General features: G+C 38.1%; 1 long non-coding RNA gene, 2 other non-coding genes and 1 pseudogene across 3 annotated transcripts; 3 read left to right on the forward strand and 1 right to left on the reverse strand.

Annotated features, from left to right (window-relative positions):
• Positions 1–6839: 6839 nt before the first annotated feature.
• LOC149009295 (protein ANTAGONIST OF LIKE HETEROCHROMATIN PROTEIN 1-like) lies at positions 6840–8270 on the reverse strand (annotated as a pseudogene).
• Positions 8271–19840: 11570 nt separating this feature from the next.
• On the forward strand, positions 19841–21560 carry LOC149009296 (uncharacterized). The gene is made up of 3 exons (XR_016174592.1): positions 19841–20451; positions 20979–21099; positions 21263–21560. It is a non-coding gene; the product is annotated as an uncharacterized LOC149009296 (long non-coding RNA).
• Positions 21257–21325, forward strand: LOC149009297 (small nucleolar RNA snoR60). The gene has a single exon (XR_016174907.1). It is a non-coding gene; the product is annotated as a small nucleolar RNA snoR60 (small nucleolar RNA).
• Positions 21419–21488, forward strand: LOC149009298 (small nucleolar RNA snoR60). Its single transcript, XR_016174905.1, has one exon. It is a non-coding gene; the product is annotated as a small nucleolar RNA snoR60 (small nucleolar RNA).
• Positions 21561–22004: the final 444 nt, after the last annotated feature.

Genomic DNA, 22004 nt, shown 5'->3' on the forward strand with positions numbered 1-22004 from the left:
TTGACACCCTTATTAGGTTCACATGCATCCTCTACAATTCCCACTCCCTGCAATTTTCTGTAATTCATTTATAAGATTGTGATATGTGACAGTCAATAATCCAATGCTTAGTATTAGAACCCAATTGAGAACTGAATTTAATAAATTATTAAAATTAATCTTTAAGAAAAAAGGAAGAGATGAAATTAGGAGAAATTTTAGGAAATTTTTTAGATTCAATATTTTAATTGAATTTTGAGTGTAACCGTTAGATTATTGACCGGCATGTATCACAATCTTAAATATGAATTATAAGTAATTGCAGAGAGTGAGAATTATACAGTATGTAAATTCCACCCGCTTATGGAGCTTGCCTACTACTATACGTTCTGGCACCGTGCTGTCTTAGTTTCCAATATTGAATTTTGGTGGACACTATTCCCCACCCATTGAGCCTTTGTTAGACTTTTTCTCTCTCAATTGTCGTGCTAATGTTCCCCACCCAGCACTGAAGCACGACCCCTCTGCTTCTTGAAGTCCCATTATTGCATTTTCTCTCAATCTGCAAGTCGAATCTTTACAGCAAATATGAGAATAGTAAACGCCTAAAAATTGTCACTGCTTTTTAAGAAAAAACGCTTGATGGGTTGTCAAATGAAATTAAATTATTGAATCTTTTGGTGTCCGATGAGAATGATTATGAACAGTGACATTTTTTAAGAAAAAAATACTTAATGAGTTTTCAAATAAAATAAAATATTAGTTTACTGAATCTTATTGGTGTCGGTTGAGAATGATCATGATCCAATACCAATCTAATAATGCGTGTAAAAACTGATGGAAAGCTTTGAATTTTTTTAATTATAAAGATGAGAATATTTTAAGAAGTTTATCTTAAGCAAAGCAACAGATACTTTGACGTCAAATAAAATTCCGGATCAGAACTTAAGGTCGAAATTTTAGTCCGATGTCTGAATTTTTTCGGTTGACGGCGATGTGTATTAATATATATATATATATATATATATATATATTTTTTTTTTTTTTTTAAGCAGTGACGTGCATTAACCAAAGCAAGTTCCAACTTCCAAGAAACTGAGCAGGTGCTCGTGTCTGGTGTCTCTATAAGAAGTATTAAAAGACGAGATAACCAGATCTCCCGAGGTGGGCCTCGGCAAATTAGAAAGACGTAGAGAAAACAGATGAGAATCCCTTAGGTGGCGTTTGGTTCCGCAATTTCCTGGAATCCGCTTCTGTAGGGAATCATGAGTCTGTGGAATTAGGTTCTCTAGAATCATATTCGTAAAAAAAAACTGTTTGGTTACCCTGATTCTGGAAAGTGAATCTGTCTGAAAAATCATTTGGTTACCCTGATTCTGAAAGTGAATCTGTCTGAAAAACTGTTTGGTTACCCTGATTCTGAAAGTGAATCTGTTTGAAAAACTGTTTGGTTACCCTGATTCTGTGAGTAGATTCAACCTGAATCACTTTGAACAACCATTTATTACTGGGTTGAGGGCTAATGATATGACAATTTTTTTCTTTAATTTGGATAAATTTTTTTCCCTGTTAAGTATAATATATAATTTTATATAAGTGTAACTACATAATATAAAACATGGCAAGACCAAAACTTTATGAGAGTACCAACCACCACCACCAACAGCTTCAAGTACTGGATCCAATGTTGCATGATATTGCACTTCTAAAATGTTTATAGTTGGTGAGAATATAAATATGGCTAAGAAGATTCGTAAAAAATGTTTGTAGAAAAAAAGTGATTCAACCAAATTGAAGAACGTCCACGAAAGAAAGCCATCAATGGAGATCTCTTGGAAGATCCAATTAATAGTGATGGATGTAAATCTTTGGCAAATCTTGAGTTTTGATATATCACACCAGTTTTCTTTTATGGAGACCTCACAAATGCTTTGGAAAAAAAAAACCCTCTTGACGTTTTATAGATTATGACTGAATTACATTCCAATACTTAACCTTTTAAGTGGGTAAATGAATATTTTCTTTACTCATCTTTTCTTCTTAGAAGTTAGACCTTGCTTGAAACTGCTCACCCACCACTGGAAACTTGCTCTGTTAGTGATTACCGCTCTTATCTTTCTCTCTCTTATCCTTCTCTCGCCATAAATCACCCACCCAAAACCCTTCAAAGTTATAAAAAAAAAAAAAAAAAAAAAAAAAACGTGCATGCAATCTTTGGTATTGCACTAAATAGATATTATTGATGTGATTATCATAGAGCAGCTAAGTTGGTCTCATTTAGACCTCAATATAATCTTATACAAAGACTTGTTATGGTAATCTCATCTTCTCTGAAATTTGAATGCCCTATACAATTTTTGTAGGGCATCGGAAACACCAATAGCAACATTTATCACAACAACAGCAAGCAAAAACAACCGGCAACTGAGAAATATTAATGTACCCTTACAATACATGTTGAAAAGACAAATGTTTTTACCTATTTGTTGCAAACAAAAATACATAACAAGAAAGTAAAAAAACCCACACACATAAGAACAAGAATCCATGATACAACATTGTGATTCGATTTGACAGAATTTCAATGTGCATGATATCAGTAGGGGCTCGGCACGCAACACCCAAATTCTTCTTGTTGATGTCATACGATGCTGAAGCTGTAGAACCCTCATCCATTGTATGAATCTCAGACATATTATCTAGCCAAATAAAAGAATTTGGATGGTTACTACCACTTGGGCACCTATAAAATCTTCGACCTGGATTTTTCCTAATTCTTGAAGTCATTAGGATCATCCTTCCTTGCCTACAATAGCACAATGGAGGCTGTTGTTCCATTCCAGTTGAAGTTTGATCTTCACAATAGTAACCACCCATCACTTCACCTGTAAAACAAATTCAGTTGGTATATATCAAATAAAAAATATTTTAAATGGAGAATCTCTAGGCTGTAAGCTGAAAATATATTAAATAAAGTTTTTGATGTTCTATTTTCTTAATAAACTAGGTGATCCCTGCCACTAGCATGACATAAGTACATGGCTTCCCTTCTTTCTCCTGTTACCTCTATCTCAAACCTCCATTTTCGAAAAGTGATGCAGGTAAATCAGTAAGAGTGGACTTTCTCAATTAGAAATGAGTCCATGGGCTGTGTTCGATACATGTTGGGCCTTCGGTAATGAGGTATGCTAGGTTGAGAAGAAGCAAAACTAGACAGAATCACATTGAAACTAAAACACGGAGAAAGAAAATGTTTTTGGAACTCTCAATCCATTCAACTGGTGGGGATGCCATATATAGAATCGAGGCCTTAATGGGGCTGGCTAGTTAAAATTTCAAAGCAAATTGATGGTTAGATTGGGAAAACCAAGCAAGGACAGAAACAGAAACTATACACCCAGAATTAGAAACTTGAGAGAAAAATAACTAGAATTCGCAGTCGCAAGTGGCTGGTTGGGTGAGCACCAGTCTTGAACTGAATCCAGATTGGAAGGAGTGCAACAACATACTAATAATTGTAGATTATTTGGCCATAGGTTAGAGAGAAATGCATGTCTGCTCTGTGGGACACAATGGATGGAATACGAATCATATGCAAGTAATATAAAGCCTGTTGAATATCAGTGAGGAACAAAACAGAGATAGATATAATGGTGAGTAGAGATCAAAGTCGCCCAAAATAGATCTACGTTGGATGAGGAAGCTTGTTAGGAAACACTGCATGGTAAAGGAACAAAGAGAAAAGAAGAAGATGTGAAGATGGAAATCAATAATGTCCAAAGGTCCATCTATGGGTATAGCAAAAGCTTCACCAGTTAGGAGCAGCTGATTCACCACAATGAATCCACACTCATGTATGGCATAGATTCTCAAATATCCAATTTGTGGACAAGTGAGCCCTTTCTCTTAATCTATTGTTAATATGTACATGGTACATCAGTTCTTAGTAGCTGTCACAATAAGGGGGAATGTTTGTTGTACTATGAGTTACTAGCTAAGTCTTAGAATTCCCTAATAATCTGTTTGCTCTCCTATAAATAGAACAAAGCGTCACCGCAATAGACAAGTTGAATCTTTTGTGGTTCAGAATATCTCCTTCTCCAGTGTTTTCTGTTCTCTTCTCTGTCTTCCACTCTGCAAGTGATGGTGTCTGATCCTGATTAATTACAGGGGTATCATAACCAATCCTTGATAGCTGTTCTGAGAGTTGTCCAACGTTTCTGGTTTTTAGTGTAAATCCTCCAGCTATGTTTTGACTTTGCATTTCTGAAACTCTATTTGATTGAACAAGAACAAATAGCTTGTCAGAAGATTGATTTGTATGAAAATTATAACTGCTACTGCTGAAGTGAAAATAAAACATGTAAGCTTGGTCTTCATATCAAAAAGAATTCGAGTGGAGACTAAATCCTCCATCAATGAGGATCAATGAGGATATATCACCAATACCTAACCCCTCACACTGATAACAAACAGCATACCTTAGCTTTAACAACAACAGACACCATCTCTTTAAAGTAAAATACTTATGTGGCCCTTCCAGCTTCTGCATGTAACAAGAGAGGTTCACATGATGTTTGTAATTCTCATTCCCTTCCAGCATAACTTCTGCATTGGCAGGGGATGTTCACATGATATTTGTAATTCTCATGCTCTTCCTCAAAAAGAATACATCCAGCAGAAAGTTAAGGCATGAGAACTGAAATCTAGGAGCAACCAATCTATATGATCTTTTATAGAACACGTGGGCATGCAAGCTCATCAGAAAACCCTACTACAGAAATGGCTAAAAATAAGAACTGCCACAATAAAATGTTTTATCTGGAAAACCAGGAACATGAGTTTAGATCTCAGAATAGATACCCTTAACTCTGGGCAAATTCTTCCGTCTCATTAAAGAATGGGAAGAAATTACATGTTTAAATGACTAATTCACCCATTCACCAATACCTAACCCCCCACACTGATAACAAACAGCATACCTTAGTACACACAGAAATCACTCAACAACCATTACAATTTTCACATGAGGATATATCTTAAGCTCCACTTTGCAAAGAATGTATTGGCAGGTGAGGCAATAGATACCAACAAAGGAATAGGAGTTTATGATTCAACTTACTGAGCACCACCTTGTTGTTATGGCAAGACATGAAAAAACTAAGCAGTACTGCATAACCAAAGTCATAGCTATTTCTCTTTGACAGAAAGATACAGAACAGTCATCAATATCAATTAGTCTTCATTTAAATAAACACCTAAATAAAACCCAACTAACTAAAATTAAGGAAAAAGGTAACAGCATAGTTGTCATAACAAGTAATTAAATATCCACATAGTTTTGTACCCGAAATGAAAAAATATCCACATAGTTAAGCTGAACCCAACTAAGTAAAATGTTAATACCCTAAATTAAATCTTAAAGTCATGTTATCAAAACATCATGATTGTTTGGGTGATTCAATAGCACTAAACATCAGCCATATTTATCTAAGAAGTACTTGATGACGCTTGGCCTAGCCTCCTCTTTCTCTGAAAGTAGTGCATTCCTAAACCGGATGTGATTTCCGAAGAGGTCTTTTGCACGCAGCCGAGCCTCGAAGTCAAGCTCTGCTGCATTAATGGCATTTTGTAGAAGTTCATCCTTGTCTTGACCTTCTCCTCAAGCCGCTTCTCGGCGGCGGCGCCTTCTCATGGGAAAGTTTCACCATGTCTATGAAAGTAGCAGAGATATTCTCCAAGGGAGCCAATGCTTTATCAACTGCAGTTTTCTTCTTCTTCTTGTGGGAATCATGAGACTGCTCATCACCTCTTGGCCTAATTCGAGAACGACTACTCTCATGTGGTGTAGATTGGGTACATGACATGTCAGGTGTAGTAGTCCGAGGCTGAAAACTGGAGTTGCCAATGTCATTGTCATCCAATTGGATGTTGAACTCATAAGCTTCATGTGAATTCAGGTGGGAGTCATTGAAGTAGTCTGTAGCTGTTCCAGCTTCAGTGCAAGTTGCCATCTCATTACCTAGGGCTGCAGCAACCTCTAAGTGAATGGGACGCACTGAATGGTCCTTCCAGTATTTTTGCTCCTTCTTCTACAAATACAAATTATACATTTTCAACTTTGAATCAACTATATTAAAACTTCACATTCACTCACTTTTTTCTTCTAATGTGCACAGCAGCGAGGAAAGTGTTTTAATCTATAAAAATTGATGGTTTGTCAATATAGTTGTTACCTTAACTTTAGACCAAAAATGTGGGGCAGCTTCAAACCTCTTCTCACTTGGATTCCATCCAAGTCCACTTTGTTTTTGCAAGTCTGATAATGCTCGCAACCTAGTTTTCCAAATCCTGAAATGGTTGTGGCATTGCTCCCAATCATAATTCGAGCCATGCTTTTCAGATATTTGTCTACTAATTCCCAACCAATGCTCTTTTCTGAGTCCATTGTCTCCTGCCCTACCACTGCCATGAATTTGTAGGAAAAACTCTAGTAATGAAAGAGACACCTCTATAGGCCATGAGGCTATGTCTCTTCCTCTTGAATTTGATGTATTTTGAGACTCCATCTGGTAAAATCATAATTGAGGGACAAAAGTAAATAGATATGATGCATTGCTAGTTATGATCAATCAAATACATATGGTACAAACATAATTGCAGCAATCATATGATGACACTAGTATTCATGATCAGTTGCAATTCTAACATTTGAAGCTAACATTTGAAGCAATCAAAACGGAGACATGAAATAATACCACAAAGTTTAAGACAAAGTAAAACAAAATAAGGTACAATCCAAAGTCAAACTCAAACAGTTGGAGTCATACAAATTGAAGTACATTAAAAATTTAATCATTTCATTCTGACTCAGTCTCTGATCCCATGTCTTCATCATCTGCAGCATTTGTTGTTGCATATGCATTCCACATCTGTATTGCCAAGTCATTCCGGAATGCTTCTGCATCGAATGACTCTGCATGGTTCTCTTCATCTTCATCAGAATCACTACTTTCCTCATCTTCCTCCAACTGTGGTGCAGAAGAGGAAGCAGTTGTTGGCCCTGACCCCTCCCTCGACTCCCCGAGCAAGCCATTCCTCCTCTTCTTCCAATGAGTTGTGGTTTAAAATGTGGTTGTGAAGCAATACACAAGCTATCACAATCTTAACTTGAGTTCTGAAAGGAAACTCCGCTCGAGTTGCCAATATCTTAAAGCGACTCTTCAACAAACTAAAAGCACCTTCAATGACGTGGCGTAACCTTACGTGCCTCAAGTTAAACAACTCCTTTTCATTTTTGGGTCTTAGATTTCCCCTCTTCCATTCCTTCAGATGGTACCTAACATTTCGATATGGCCTCAAAAAACCTCTTTGGTTGGCAAAACCAACATCAGCAAGATAGAATTTACCATTTGGAACAACTAATCTTCCATCTCCTTCTCTATGGAGAGCATCATCCAAAATGCGGGAGTCACATGCAGACCCTTCCCAACCAGCAAGTATATACGTGAATTTTTTGTCATGGTCGCATGCAGCTAAAATGTTTTGTGTAATAAGACCCTTCCTATCTCGAAACCTCCTATGTTTTTCAACAGGTACCCAAGCTGGTATATGAGATCCATCAATGGCTCCAACGCAATCTTTGAAGAATGGGTAGAAGGCTGTGATGGTTACACTATCTTCGGATGTGTGGTGAGACTAGGGGTTTTTAAAAGCAACGGGTGCAGTTTCATCATTGCATTTAACACTTTATTAAAGTGTCGACTCACTGTCTCCCCAGAATGCCCAAAACGGCTCTTTAAAGTTGAATTTTTAATGTGGTGTCCAAGACAATGTAGAAACATCGTTACTTGTTCCTCAACTAACACCAATTTGTTGTCTTCTAAGTGCCCCGTCGTACGCAATAAATTCACCAAGTGGTAAAAGGATCTTTGGCTCATTCTTGTTTCTGAACGACATGTATTCTCGGTGCCACCAATAAAACGTTGGGTTTCAAGAAACCCACGTCGGACATCTACTCGATATGGTTGCCTCTCACCATATGTTATTCTAATATATTCAATGATTGTGAGAACTGCTGTTGCCACCATAAGAAGTATCAAGTCATCGTCATTCATGTTGATCTAGGTGAGGGTGCCTTATCTAAATTTATGCCCTGAAATAGATGACCCACCAACAAGATTGAATACCTTATTAATAGCAAAACATACAGATTAATAACCATTCAATCAAAATCAACCAATCCACCAATGATAAACTCATATAGTCCCCAGCATTGACAATAAAACCATCCATCCATTCCCCCCCCCCCCCGATCAATAAATAAGAACTGAAACTGCATATCCCAATTAAAATAAAAGAACACAAGTCATTCGTTTGATTCCTGAATTTCAAATTAGATATAAAACTCAACTGCCAACACATAGCTCCGACAAGTCAAGTAACATGGCTAATGAATTGATACAAAACCACAAGTAAAACAAGCAAAACAGATGCATAGTGTTTTGTTGAAAGTATGAAAATATGTATACATGGTCTTCTAATTTCTTGGCTACGTACGTAAGACTCTAGAGCAAGCTACTGATCAGATAACAGAGACTGCTTAATTATACGCAGATCTATACCTGCGAAACCCACTTTAATTTATATGCTCAAATAAGATTTTATTATGTACGGTGCTGGTACGCGAGCATCCACTTACTTTGTTCTCCAACATCTGTATTAGAAAGCAGCAGCAGCTAGGAATATATATGTTATTAATAGAATTTATGTATGTTAATTAAGGTTAAGGACACATATTAATCATGGGTTTCTTTTCCGGATTACAGAAGATGACCCATGTGTGGTTTTCAAATCTTATCCCAAAACCCACCCTTGTAATTCAAGCTTTCTAGTGATGCATGGTTTAAACCAATTGTCTATATATAGAGAGTCTCTCCTTGTTTGGAAAACTCATTCATTCATCTGCTGCTTTGATAGCTAGCTAGCTACAGAAGTTACAAGTTCGGCAATTACATAATTTTAAGTGTGAGGAGCAAAAAAAATATGGAGAGTACCCGCAAGCAGAAAGGTTTCATGGGAGGTAAGCTTCTCATCAAGTATTTGTTCAACAAAACAGATGCATAGCCAAGGGATATTATTGTTTAGAAATAAGTCAAAAACCCTTCATTAAGAAACAAAAGAGATGGCCATTCTTCTGGATTTTGCATGTATAAGAAGGAAGATTAGTTCCACATCTAATCAAGTCTGTGAACCATAATGAGCCAACAGGAGTCAACATAACTCATTAAATTGGATTTCTTAAACTTATGCAAGTAGGGGAATAAATTATGCAGGAGCCAAAGTAAGTGTCCTAAAGACCATGTGCAGAAATGATGCTATAGACAATTAAAAGGAAGAAGCAGAGGGTTTCTATTCTTTTTGTGTGTCTAATTTTTTTTTTTTTTTTTTTTTTTGGGTGGGGGGGGGGGGGAGGCAAGTTGGCTGCATTTGTAAGAAATTTAATTTTCATAGACACAATTGAAACAGATATAAAGATAGAAATTCACACCATATTGAACAAATTCACACAGCACTCTATACATTTTGGTTTCTATAAGCAACAACTGCTAAATTCAAAACAAAAATAGGAAATCAAAGAGAAGAAATGAAATGGACTAATTCATCTTCAAAATAGATCTGAAAAGAAAATAACCATAACCAATATCGATATTCATGTAGAAGAAAGGTCTCCAGTCAGATCTTTGTACATTGATGTACACCACTTAAATCAGATACTCAATCAACATGGATACAGGTGGGAATATATCTCCACCTGGGGTATAGGACCCACACAAAAAAATTTAAGAGAGATGCTTACTTGCAAGGTCTTAGCCCAAAAGGAGCGCATTATGTGGCAAATAATGAACATATACAAACAAAAGAATGTGTGGTGGTTATAGATGAACCCATCTGGCTAATCAGTAATACATTTGAAATATGGCTACAGGGGCATACATGGAAGTGTATTTGATTAAATTGAGTCTTTCCATGTTACACAGGCTATTTATCCCATGGGATTATCCATGGCTACAAGGGTTTTAACTTGCTGGAACCTCAGACTGAGCATTGTAAGAGGGTTAGATCAAACCCATCAATGGCAACGTTCTTGACCTCTTACCAATGCCAAATGCTAGCCCTTGGCCTCTGAATTAGTTCCAGTTCCTTGACCACAACTCATAAGATAACTAATACTGAATTGACTGTGTTACCAACCCCACCTTGTTGTTGTTTTCCCTTATCAAGAGATTCAAAAAGCATTGAGAGGTTTCAGGATCCCACTTTCAACCACTTGCTGATACTATTAAAGCTGGACAAATCAAATTTTTATATACAACTCAAATTTTTGTGAATATGTAGACTTGAATGTCTCCTACCAACATTAAGTTTCTCCCTTTGAAAGAAGCTTACTAGCAGACAAAGAAGAATTTTAAAAATCTAAGGACTATGAGAGGATGCATGAACTGACTCGAAAGTAAAAGCACCGATCTGCACCAGATCTAAAAACTTATATTGTAAGAATAACAAATAAAATTACAAACACATTATCATTTTCAATGGAAATGGTATTTGAAAAAATTACATGTATATTTGATAGTTTAGTTATCACCTATCAATACAAAATGAAATAAAAGATGCAACCGCAAGCCAAAACCAAACAATGGATCGGATAACAGGACATTAGAGCTTAACAAAGAATAAATCATAGATTGCAGTGAAGGCATATAAGAGAGAGATGTTACCTTTTTGCAGAAATGGGTGTGAATGAAGCTTAGAAGAATAAAAACCAATGGAGCTCAACGAAACACCAGTGCTCGACGACAAAACGGAAGCCGTAGCAGAGACGAAGAGGTGTTGAGACAAGCTGAGCCCTCGAAGCTGGAGATCAACAAGCTGCTCGCCGATGACGATGACGGAACGGAAGCCCTAGCAGAGACGAAGAGGTGTTGATCAAATTTGTTGTACAATGACTCAATAACATGAACCTCTTACCTATAAGACTCACAAACCTTACAGAACCATGCAAGAGAAGCGTCAATCTTCACTACAGAAATCACCGAAACACACAGAAGAAGAAGAAAAAAACCCCTAGAAACAACACCCTAAACCCTTCAGTGCACAAGATTTTTTTCCCCAACAGGAAAAGCGATGAAAATGAAAATGATCCAAACAACTGGGTACTATACTCTCTTCAATCAAAATAACTTGAAAAAGGAGACCCGGAAATGATGATCCAAACAAGCTGCTCGACGATGACGATGACGATGACGGAACCGAAGCCCTAGCAGAGACGATGATGACGATGACGAAACGGAAGTCCTACCAGAGACGACGATGACGTGACGGAACGGAAGTCCTACCAGAGACGAAGAGGTGTTGATCAAATTTGAGACCTCGAAGCTGGAGATCAACAACCTGCTTGACGATGACGATGACGGAACGGAAGCCCTAGCAGAGACGAAGAGGTGTTGAGGATCTTTCACGACAAAAGTGATTCTGAAAGTGAGTCGATCTTATTTATACCCCCGCTTCAAAACGATGAGTCTATTTGGAAACCACCTCAAGAGGTGGTTTCCAGTGGATTTCATTTTTTAGGCAAAAACGTGGATCCGAGCTGATTCATGATCCCCTTAGAATCGGACTCATTTTTAAACCAAACACGTTTTTTTGTTGGACTCATGATTCCCTGGAATCTAATTCCAGGGAATTGCGGAACCAAATGCCTCCTTAGACATGCTAGTTGACTATGACCTGGCAAGATTCGGATTTGAAAAATTATGTCTTTTCTCAGTATATTGCAACTGCCGAGAGAGATGGGGACGACTTCAGTGAACCTCATTGTCTTGTCCGGTGCGTGGAAATGGCAATCTCGCCAATAACATTTTCTCTTCTTATTTCATTTTACATTTACACACCTGACGCCACTAGTAGCGAAAGCAGGAGAACCAAGCGGCATTCTTCTTGCATCAATCGTCTGTCTGTCTTCTTCAGACCTATGTTACTCATCTCCCACCGACCGATAGAGCTTCTTCCTTCGTTGACCGATCCAGAATCTTATCCATCTACTACACCTGCAAACCTTTATGGAGCTCCAGCTTGGATCTTCAAATTATGATGTCTTCATCAACTTCAGAGGTGAAGGCACCCGTAATTCCTTTGTTGGACACCTTCACATGGCTTTAAAGCATCGGGGAATCCATGCTTTCATTGACAGACAAGATCTATGGAAAGGAGAAGATATTGGAGCGGCACTTCTCGGAGCAATAATAAACTCTAAGCTTTCCATTGCTGTCCTGAGTGAAAGATACACGAAAAGCAGCTGGTGCCTCAGGGAGCTCACTCAGATTTTGGAATGTCATACAACTGATGGTCAAATCATTTTTCCCATCTTTTTTCAAGGTTAACCCATCCAACGTCGAAATCAAAACTGGATGTTTTGAGATTTCACCTCAAAGACATAGGAAAGAGGCGCCTGAAACTCTAGAGAGATGGAAACAAACCTTGGGAGCGATTGGAAACAAGAGTGGATGGGATTTCAATGATGGGTCAGTCTAATTTGTCTCTCAATTAGTTAAAAAGCCAGCATTACATATATGTTTCATCTTGTATGTTAAAGTCATTTTTTTAATCACTCACAAATTTCTAGTATCACAGCAGTGAAAAGAAACATGTCTTGATAAAAGTTTTCTAACCCCAAGAAAACTTGTCTTGATAAAAATTTTCTAACCCCAAGAAAACTTTATCTAGTTTAGATGTTACTTTACTAGGCTTGGTGTAAAATCCAGCTTTTACCTAACCTTGACCCGACCCGGTCATTGGTATGTTTGTAGGTCCAAAGACCCGAAGTGGTGGTAGGAGGGACTTATGGGCCCTACTGGTTGATGACGTAATGTCGGGATTCCAGTTTATGGACATTGATGATGCTGCTCCTTCCTTGAGCACATTACCAGTGCTAAGTTAGAATCTGCGCACTGATGAAGAGCGAGACAGTTGAAATAGCAAACGGACTCCTGTGCATAATCCGAAGGTACTCCCTGAAACTAGACCTCTTGAGTGAACTGTAGGAGAAAACCCCATGCAATTTGACCTTGTATAGCCCTCCAAGTCCGCACCTAAAGTTGCTGAACTATTCTGTAAAATTTCTGCAGAGATTGTTTTGATCGATACTATTGGTCGATACCATCGACCAAAGGTATCGACCAACAAGTCTGCTGAGCCCAGATTTAAAGATTCTTGGAATATTCTTTTCTATTTATTTATTCCTCGAGATTGGAGCCCTATTCTCGCGTCTTTAACATCTGGGAACGTGAGAGAGCCTCCCAAGAACTCCTCCTTGGTAGTGGTGAAGCATCTTCTTCATCAATCATTGCCAACCACTCATTCATACTTTCTTGTTCCACTTTAAAGGTATGACTCTCTCTCCTAATCACTTTCTCACTCATCTTTTCTTTATTTTACTGTTGGGACCATGGTCAAGGTGCTGCAACCTTGCATACACCTTGCCATGAACCTTCTAAACCCCATACAATGATGTTTTTACCAATATGACTATGATTGATTCACCTCATGATCATTGACTACACATTTCCATGATTTATTGCTTACCAACTTGCTTTATTTACCAAAACTGAGATGAAGCTCGTGATTAACCTAATCTATACCTTGCATATGTGCTCCATGTTACTTCTAAACGATTCCCTACCTAATCCCCCATGTTTTCCCCTAATTTGCATTGAGTTATAGCCAATGCTATGATCTACAACTCTTAACCTTAATATGTCAATTTGGGGATTTCCAAATGGACCATTGGATTATGAAAGTTTCTTGATAATTAGTGTCCCCATGTTGTGCTTAGACTATCCTCCAAGTTTCATGTCAATCCGAGACCCGGAAGACCAAATCGGGCAAGAATCCGAAAAGCCAGCTTGCTGTCCTGGAATTGATTTGGTCGATACTATTGGTCGATACTATCGACCAAATGTATCGACCAATAGAGTTGCCGTCGACAACTTTTGCCCGATTCCGATTCGTTTGATCTCCGATTGTTCTGATTTCTTCTCTAACCTTTCATATATGCTTGTTTAGGACTTTAAGACTATTTGGGCCACTGCTTGTGATCTTGGACCATTCTCTTCTCCGATTCAAGGTAAGGATAGTTATCGATGTAATTACCTAGGATATGGAAATCTTGACTTGGTATTCCTAACCTAGTAAATATAGTTTCTATTTCATATTCTTATCGTGTTAGACTTGCTACATATATCTTTTTTTGTGTTTACATTATATTACTTCAATGTTTTATCATGTTTATCAATTTCAATATATGATGACTTATGTCAATGTCATGAATTGAATGTTTATTATGACGTTGTATCTTGTGAACTGATATGATGAACTTGGGCATGTGATTGCTTAAGTATAACTTGGGATTGAGGGGTACCCTACGGGTGCTTCTGTCCTTGGACATCGGAGGGAATAGTATGGGATGTTCTCCGAAGGTGTCCATTGACGCTTTCCCGGGTTATTGAATGACATACATATGATTTGTCTAGATGTATGGCTAGGATGTCCCCATCATATCAGACCCGATTCGGAAGGGCATTGAGACCGAACAACCCGTGGTAGTAGTGTGGATTTGTGGGCGCTCAAGACCGGTATCCACTCCGTGAGAGGACATAAATTGCATTACGGTTACCCGAAAGGGGCCATTTATTGGTAGGGTTATAAATGGCTAGACTTGGGCTCACGGGCACTCAAGACCGGTGAAATGATCCGTGAGAGGGACGTGAGAGCTTCCCGTTTACCATTTGTGGATGACCAATAGGGTTGATGAGTCCGGTGAGTAATATCCGTGACTCTAGTGTGAAGGATACCGGAAAGGATCCCGAGAGGGGAGGAATGGAAGTATCTGGAACTGGCATGATATGATTAAGTAGATGACTTGCATTGGGCTAGGCTATACCCTGACATGCGCCAATACTTAGACCAAACGGTGATGTGAGAGAGCGGTGACCGAAACCCCCAACCATGGATTTGTCCGAGAGGGATGCAGGACCCAATTTCCCCCGGTGATGAGTGACTGAGACTACCTAAAGAAGTATGGTGCTATGACTTAAAGCATGTCTACCATAGATGACCAACATACTTAGAATAAAGTCATATTGCATTATATACCTCATATCATCTGCATCGTTTTATGATTATCTTGTGGTTTATGTTTGGTGGGATAACTTCCTTGCTTGAGTTCTTTTGAACTCATTCCTTTTCTGTTGCAATATTTTGTTAGGCTATTCTACAGGTGATTACTCTGATGGCACCCTCCCTGAGGCGGACCCGGATACCTCATACTACCATCCGGAGGCTGGCTACGTTGAAGACTTCGGTGACCATACCGAAGAAGATTACCAGGCGTACCAGGGTTAGCCCCAGAGTTGTATGGGAGCAGTCATGTTGGGTCTCCATGGTCCTCCACTTTGAAGAAGATATATTTATTATGGAGGAGACTTATGAGTAGTTACCCCTTCTTTTGTGATAGTATACTTAGAAGAATTGTAATAACTTTAACTTACCTTTATAACTTGAGACTTGTACTTAACTAAATTTTGACCTCACTTCCGTTTGGTGAAGGAGTGGATTCCGCCCACTACCTTCTTAATTTATCTGATTTGATATTTATTTCCGCACTCTGATTATGTCTGACACCTTATTTCTGAATTCCATGATCATTCATTGTTAGTTTATGATTATTATCTGTTCATGATTGTATTATCGTCGATGTGGATTATGTGGTCCCTGAACTATGGATCTTCGGGGCTGTGGATCACATCCCGGGTATGCCAGATAGGGTACCGGCTGGGTGGATGTGACACTTGGAGTTTCATTCTAGCTCTTTTGTGATCTTGATTTCCTTCTCTACTAATTGTAGGGATGATGAATCAAAGTTGGTTGAGGACATTGTTCAAAAAACTTTGATTCGACTGAACATTAATGTTTCTTTGATTAATACCAAAAACCCGATTGGACTAGAAACCCATATAGAATCCGTGTTATCTCTTTTGTCAAATACATCAAATGTTGGCTCCAGGGATGTTCAGTTTATAGGGATATGTGGTCCAGGTGGCATAGGGAAGACTACCATAACAACAATAGTTTACAATTGCATCTCTAAAAAATTTAGCAAGAGTATTTTTATTGGAGGTGTTAGGGAGAAAGCATCGGTAGCCAATGGCATCGTTTGTTTGCAAAAGGAACTTCTTTTTGATGTCACTCCCAAAGAAGCAATAATACGGAGCTCTCAAGAAGGATCGAGATTGATTAAATAAAGGTTTCAGAATATAAGAACTCTGCTCATTCTTGATGATGTGGGTGATCGTACACAAATAGATGCCTTGGCTCGTAATCTCAACTGGTTTTGTTCTGGAACTAGGATAATTGTAACAACTAGAGATCAATGTGTTCTTGGCGGAGTTCCTAAAAGTTGTAAAAAGATATTTGAGCCTAAGGAACTAAATGTGCAAGAGAGTCTTCGACTCTTTAGTTTGAATTCATTTTCAATGGATGAACCTCCTAATGATTATAAAGTTCTTTCAGTTAATATAGTAGCCACCACAAGAGGGTTGCCCTTAGCCTTGGAGGTTATTGGTTGTGATTTATCTATGGTAGAAAATAAAGAAGAATGGGAATCCAAACTTCGGATATTACAACAACTTCCTGATGATACTGTTTATGAAAAGTTGAAGACAAGCTTTGATAATTTGCATGATATTGAGAAATCCATGTTTCTCGACGCTGCATGTTTTTTTATAGGATGGAAGGTGGAAACTATAATTTCCATATGGGAAGTTTGTGGCTTTGAGCCTAAAAGCCGTTTGGAAGTTTTGAAGAGAAAATCCCTCTTAAGGACTCAAATGTCAAATTATGAATGGAAAACTGAAACTTTGTGGATGCATGACCAAATTAGAGACATGGGAAGGAGAATTGCCTACAATCAAAGGCCTGACGATCCTAATTGCCATAGCCGATTATGGTCTCATGATAATATCATGAAGGGATGTAAGGTAATAGCTACTCAAAGTGACAAAATGCATCAGTGGCCTAACGGAATCTTTGACTGAGCTTTCCTTGGTGTGGACGAAGATTAAAGCATTGCCTGATGATGTTGTACTGTTAAAGAAATCGGAGGTGTTGGTTCTTTCTGATAACCATGAACTACTGCATCTTCCCAAGTCAATGGTGAGTATGACATCTTTGCGTGACTTAAATCTTTATGGTTGCAAAGGGTTACTTTCCATACCGGAGCTGCCGTCTAATTTAATTAGATTTTGTTTCCGGGAAACAAATTTGGAAAGCATACCATATATATAGAATCCGAAAAACCTGAAGTTCATTGAGATTGGAACTCATTATGTAATGGTAGACAAGTTTAGGGGCTTTGTGGAGATGTGCAGGATCGGCGACGAATTCAGTGAACTGATTAGCAAATTGGGTGGAAGCTGCTGTGTGGTAACAGTACCAAATCATTCGAGGCTGACACAAGTCCACCAGGTCCTTAGTTTACTTCTCCTCTCGATGTAGCTAGGAATCCTTATTAATGATTTAGTTTATTATTTTCTGGTTGATAACGCTAGTACAGAGGCTGATTCTTTTCCTCTAAACTACAGGAAACAATTCTGGGAGATAGAGAGATTTGGATACCTTTGCAACGAAAGACAGCTGAGGAAGGTTGCAAATGTACCCTGGACATTGGTGATAGTGATGTCTCTAGCAATTTCTGTAGTTGTAGATGTTTCCTGATCCCTGACGATGATGAGATCAAAAGCAGTCAAGTTGGTTATACATGTTTCTCTTTCTCTACGTGTAAACATTTGCCTCACGCAGGGTTGTCTAGAATGTGAATCCCAAATGGTCGTGGGGGGTGGTGGCGGTTATAGAGGTGATTGTTATGGAGGAGGTTATAGAGGAGGTGTCGGAGTTTATACAGAACCTATATTGTGTTATGCATCTCGTGATACCCAAAGAACACTGGATTATCAACCATGGGAGCCGGCAAAAGGTAGTATCGATATGGAAGTTGCAGGTTGTATCCACAAAAAAAATAGAAAAATTGAGCATGAAGTCAGCCTGGCAATTAGGGAAACCACCAATTTTTACCTTCCAGATGGTGTTATAGAATTCATTCATGAACACCAAGGGATTGATTGGTTCGGGGTTCCGCTAGAGGGCAGAGATACCATTGAGGTAACACATGTATTTCCCACGTTGTTGGGAGGCCTAAAACATAAATTTACCGGAATTCTACAGTGTAAAAGCGGTGAATTTATTCCTGATCAAAGAGGGGCAGACGATGTTTGACGATGAATGCCATTCATATTCATAGAATCATATTCATGTGGTGAGCATGATAGGTTTCTTCAGATTGTAAGACATCCCGGGAAGCCATGGTTTGAAGATAAGATGATGAAGATGTTGCACAGGAATCGAGTCTGGCGAAATGGAGATGCCAAGGTTGGTGAGATAATAAAACATATCTCTATTACGTGATCACATAGCATTTAAACTCACATTTTAATTGAATAATATCTCTTACTTTCCCTCTTAACTAGTAAATATATCAATTATTATCTCTCTGTTAATTTTTTTATTTAAATTCAATTTTTACTGTTAAATATTTTCTTATATTCCAAACTAAACATATTTTAATTTAAATCTTAAATTACCTTCAATTAAACTCCAAATCATCTTCAATTAATTTTATTATTAAAACCCTCAAATACCGGTATATTATTTATTTAAGTCTTTCATGAGAAACGCTTGGAATAAATGGCCTCAAAATAACGTAAGCTAGTGGTATTCGTGTTTTATTTTCTCTATCTTAGAAGTTTTCTTTCCATTTGAGAATATTATTGAATGTTATCAATTAGTAATATGTTTATTCATGTTTTTGTTTGTTTCACAGCTATTGCAACAATTGTACGATCTCAAACTCAATGATTGGGAAATACTTTATGTGAGAACTCTTGACTTCTCGAGATTTCCTCAATTGCAGAGGCTGGATCTTTCTTGTTGCTTAAAATTGGTTACTTTGCATGAATCCATCGGGAAGCTAAAACAGCTTGTTTCGTTGGACTTGTCTCGTTGCCATAATCTTAGAGAACTCCCTGACAGTACATGTGCATTGAGTTCTCTCAAGAAGTTTTTCCTTATGGATTGCAGTTCACTTGAGGAACTCCCGTGCAATATAGGTAGGTTGAGCTCTCTTGAGACACTTGATCTTGATAATTGCTGCTCCCTCAAAGGATTGCCTTGTTCCATGAGTGACCTAAGAGAATTGACTTACCTCTCCTTGAGGGGAATCAGGATCACAACACTCCCTGGTGATATTGGACTGTTGAACAAGTTGGAGGTGTTAGATCTTTCTAACAACAGTGTACTAGTGCATCTTCCCAAAACAATGGTGACCATGACGTCTTTGCGTCGGTTATGTCTTTCTGGATGCCAAAGCTGCCTCCCAGTTTAATTCAATTTTGTTGAGGTCCTGCGTAATTAATGTGCAAGACCGTCAAGCCGGCTGTCCGATCTAATCGGATGGCTGGATTCATCCTCCCATTAAAATATTCAAAACCCACCTTTATTCCTTGTTTTTTGCTGACGGTTCGGTTCAATGAACGACCTAGCGGTCTGAGTTGGGCAGTTCGAGTGAATGGATAAGTAAAGTATTGGTATTACATACCAATTAGTTAATACTTTTTTAAAACACAACATACATAATACACGTATATACGAATTCAAAAACCAGTGGTTTGAGTTTAGATTTTCAAAATATTTTGAAAACACACAAAATCCAATCTAGAACCGCCCAACCCTCATTTCGTGATTTCGACTCTGATGCATCTGGAGAAGAAGAAGAAGCAGGAGCCAGGAGGTTGAAGAAGCTGTTGGTGCAAGAAACGGTTAGAACAGTTCTTCGATTTTAGGGTTCCTGCTTCTCAAGCTTGAGTTTATGACGGAGAAACATTAGGGGCCTCCACCCAAACCCCTTTCCTTGACGTTGAAGCATCACAGCCAGTTAAAGAAGAAGAAGAAGCAAAAGAAAAGGATTCCGATCTTGATCGAACTCTCCGAAGGTTGGAAACCTTCCTCTGTTTCTTTGGTTTCCACCACTCTTCCAGGCTTTCTATTAGCTTGGTCTGCTTACCTTCTTCTGGGTGTTTCGGTCCCTGTACTGATACTTCAGATTTCCGACTGTTCTGGGTGCGAGAATTATCAGATCTTTAGTTTCGAGCTCGATGCCATCGTTACTCAGTCTTGTCTTGCCGCAGTCTCTCTGGCCTGTGCTTCTCATAATCTCCGTATGGAATTCGGGACTTCCTCTTTGTTGATCGTTATCACGGCCATATGCTCCGATTTCGCAAGGAATATATTGACAAAATCCAGGTGAGCGATTACTCTACATCCCACCCAATCCTTTTCCTTAGAATATAACTGTCTATTTCTAATTGCTCGGGTAATTCTCCCCCATATGTATTTCATCCCTGTTATGCTTATCAAACAAAAAAATACGTTTATTTCAAATGGATACATCTTGATCTTTTCTTTCCTTTGTTTTTTTTTCCTCAGAAATTCTCTTTCATCTTTTCTCTGATTTGCCAGCTAATTCTAGACCCATCATGAGAGCTCCTATGGTTGAACTTTTTCTGCTCACATATTAATCATTTGTTTATTATTTCCTTTCTTTGTACCTGCCCGGTCTTGCTACCCTGTAATTGTATTGATAAGGTTGATTGGTATTCTTTTAGTTTTCCATGTTTTATCTGTTCATTAAATTTTAGATCTAACTTCTGTCTACCCATCTTTGTTAACATTCCATGAAGATCTTATGATGAATTTTAGATTTTGTTGTTCATCTTTAAAATATTCTCTCTTTTTATTTATCTTTAATCTTTGGAGGTACTTTCTTGCAGTGCGATGTCTAGATGCATTTTCTGAGTTATGATTCTTGGTGAATGAGGGGTTTGAATCTGTGCTGGCATACCCCCAAGAATAGTTATGCTGTTTGATTTTGGGATTTTCCATGACCTTCAGGTTGGCTATGTGTACTTTTCCTTTCTATCCACCCCCACAATAGAGTATTAATGTATTCCCATTGTATATAATACACAATCTGTTTTTCATAAAAAGATATTATGTTTTGGAGATCACAATATATATACATTACTTATTTCACTCTGTTTCTGAAATCAAGCAGATGATGAGTTACTCGGATTCCCCTTCAGACATTTGGATGATGTAGTCTCGAGTTTCTGATGCAAATGCCTATTCTGAATTTTGAATTTTGTTTTAGTTTCATTGTTGTGAATGCTTGTATTATACATTGGCTTATTTCAATCAGTTCTATGAGATCAAGCAGATGAAGAGTTACTCGGATTCTCCTTCAAGACATTTGGATGATGTAATCTCGAGTTTCTGATGCAAATTCATGTAATAACCCCTGAGTTATTTTCCCCTTATATTTGCTATATTGAAATTTAAAGCAAAGAATGTCATGGTTCACTCCCTTGTGCTTGTTATTAGTCACTTATTTGCTCAGAAGAAAATGCCCTTCATATATTTTCTTTTCATAGGCAAAAAGAATTCAGCAGTTATTAGGCTAAAATTTTATTAAATATAATTTTGGTAAGATTCTTTGTGTTTTTAAATGGTAATTTCCTATATGAGGATGAGATGCTGCCTGTTTTAACCTCAGACTTTATTACCTTTAGTATTTTCTCTACTCTTCTGTTATTGTTTATTATAGCGAGAGAAGAGTACAGAGTTGATTGGTAAGGCTTTGCGCTTCCCGATGCTTTGTAGTCCACTTTCCCCCTAGTCATTTCCTGCAGTAATCATCTCACAGATCTGGTGGTCATCTAGGCTTGTTTGGGTACGAGAGAAATTTTTTTGGGTGTGAGTAATTACCTTCCTAGAGTTTGTAGTTCTCCTACGACCTT

This window comes from Hakea prostrata, chromosome 7 (genome assembly GCF_041222555.1).
Source record: "Hakea prostrata isolate BN-2017 chromosome 7, UWA_Hpros_2, whole genome shotgun sequence".
In the NCBI taxonomy this organism is placed as follows: Eukaryota; Viridiplantae; Streptophyta; class Magnoliopsida; order Proteales; family Proteaceae; genus Hakea; species Hakea prostrata.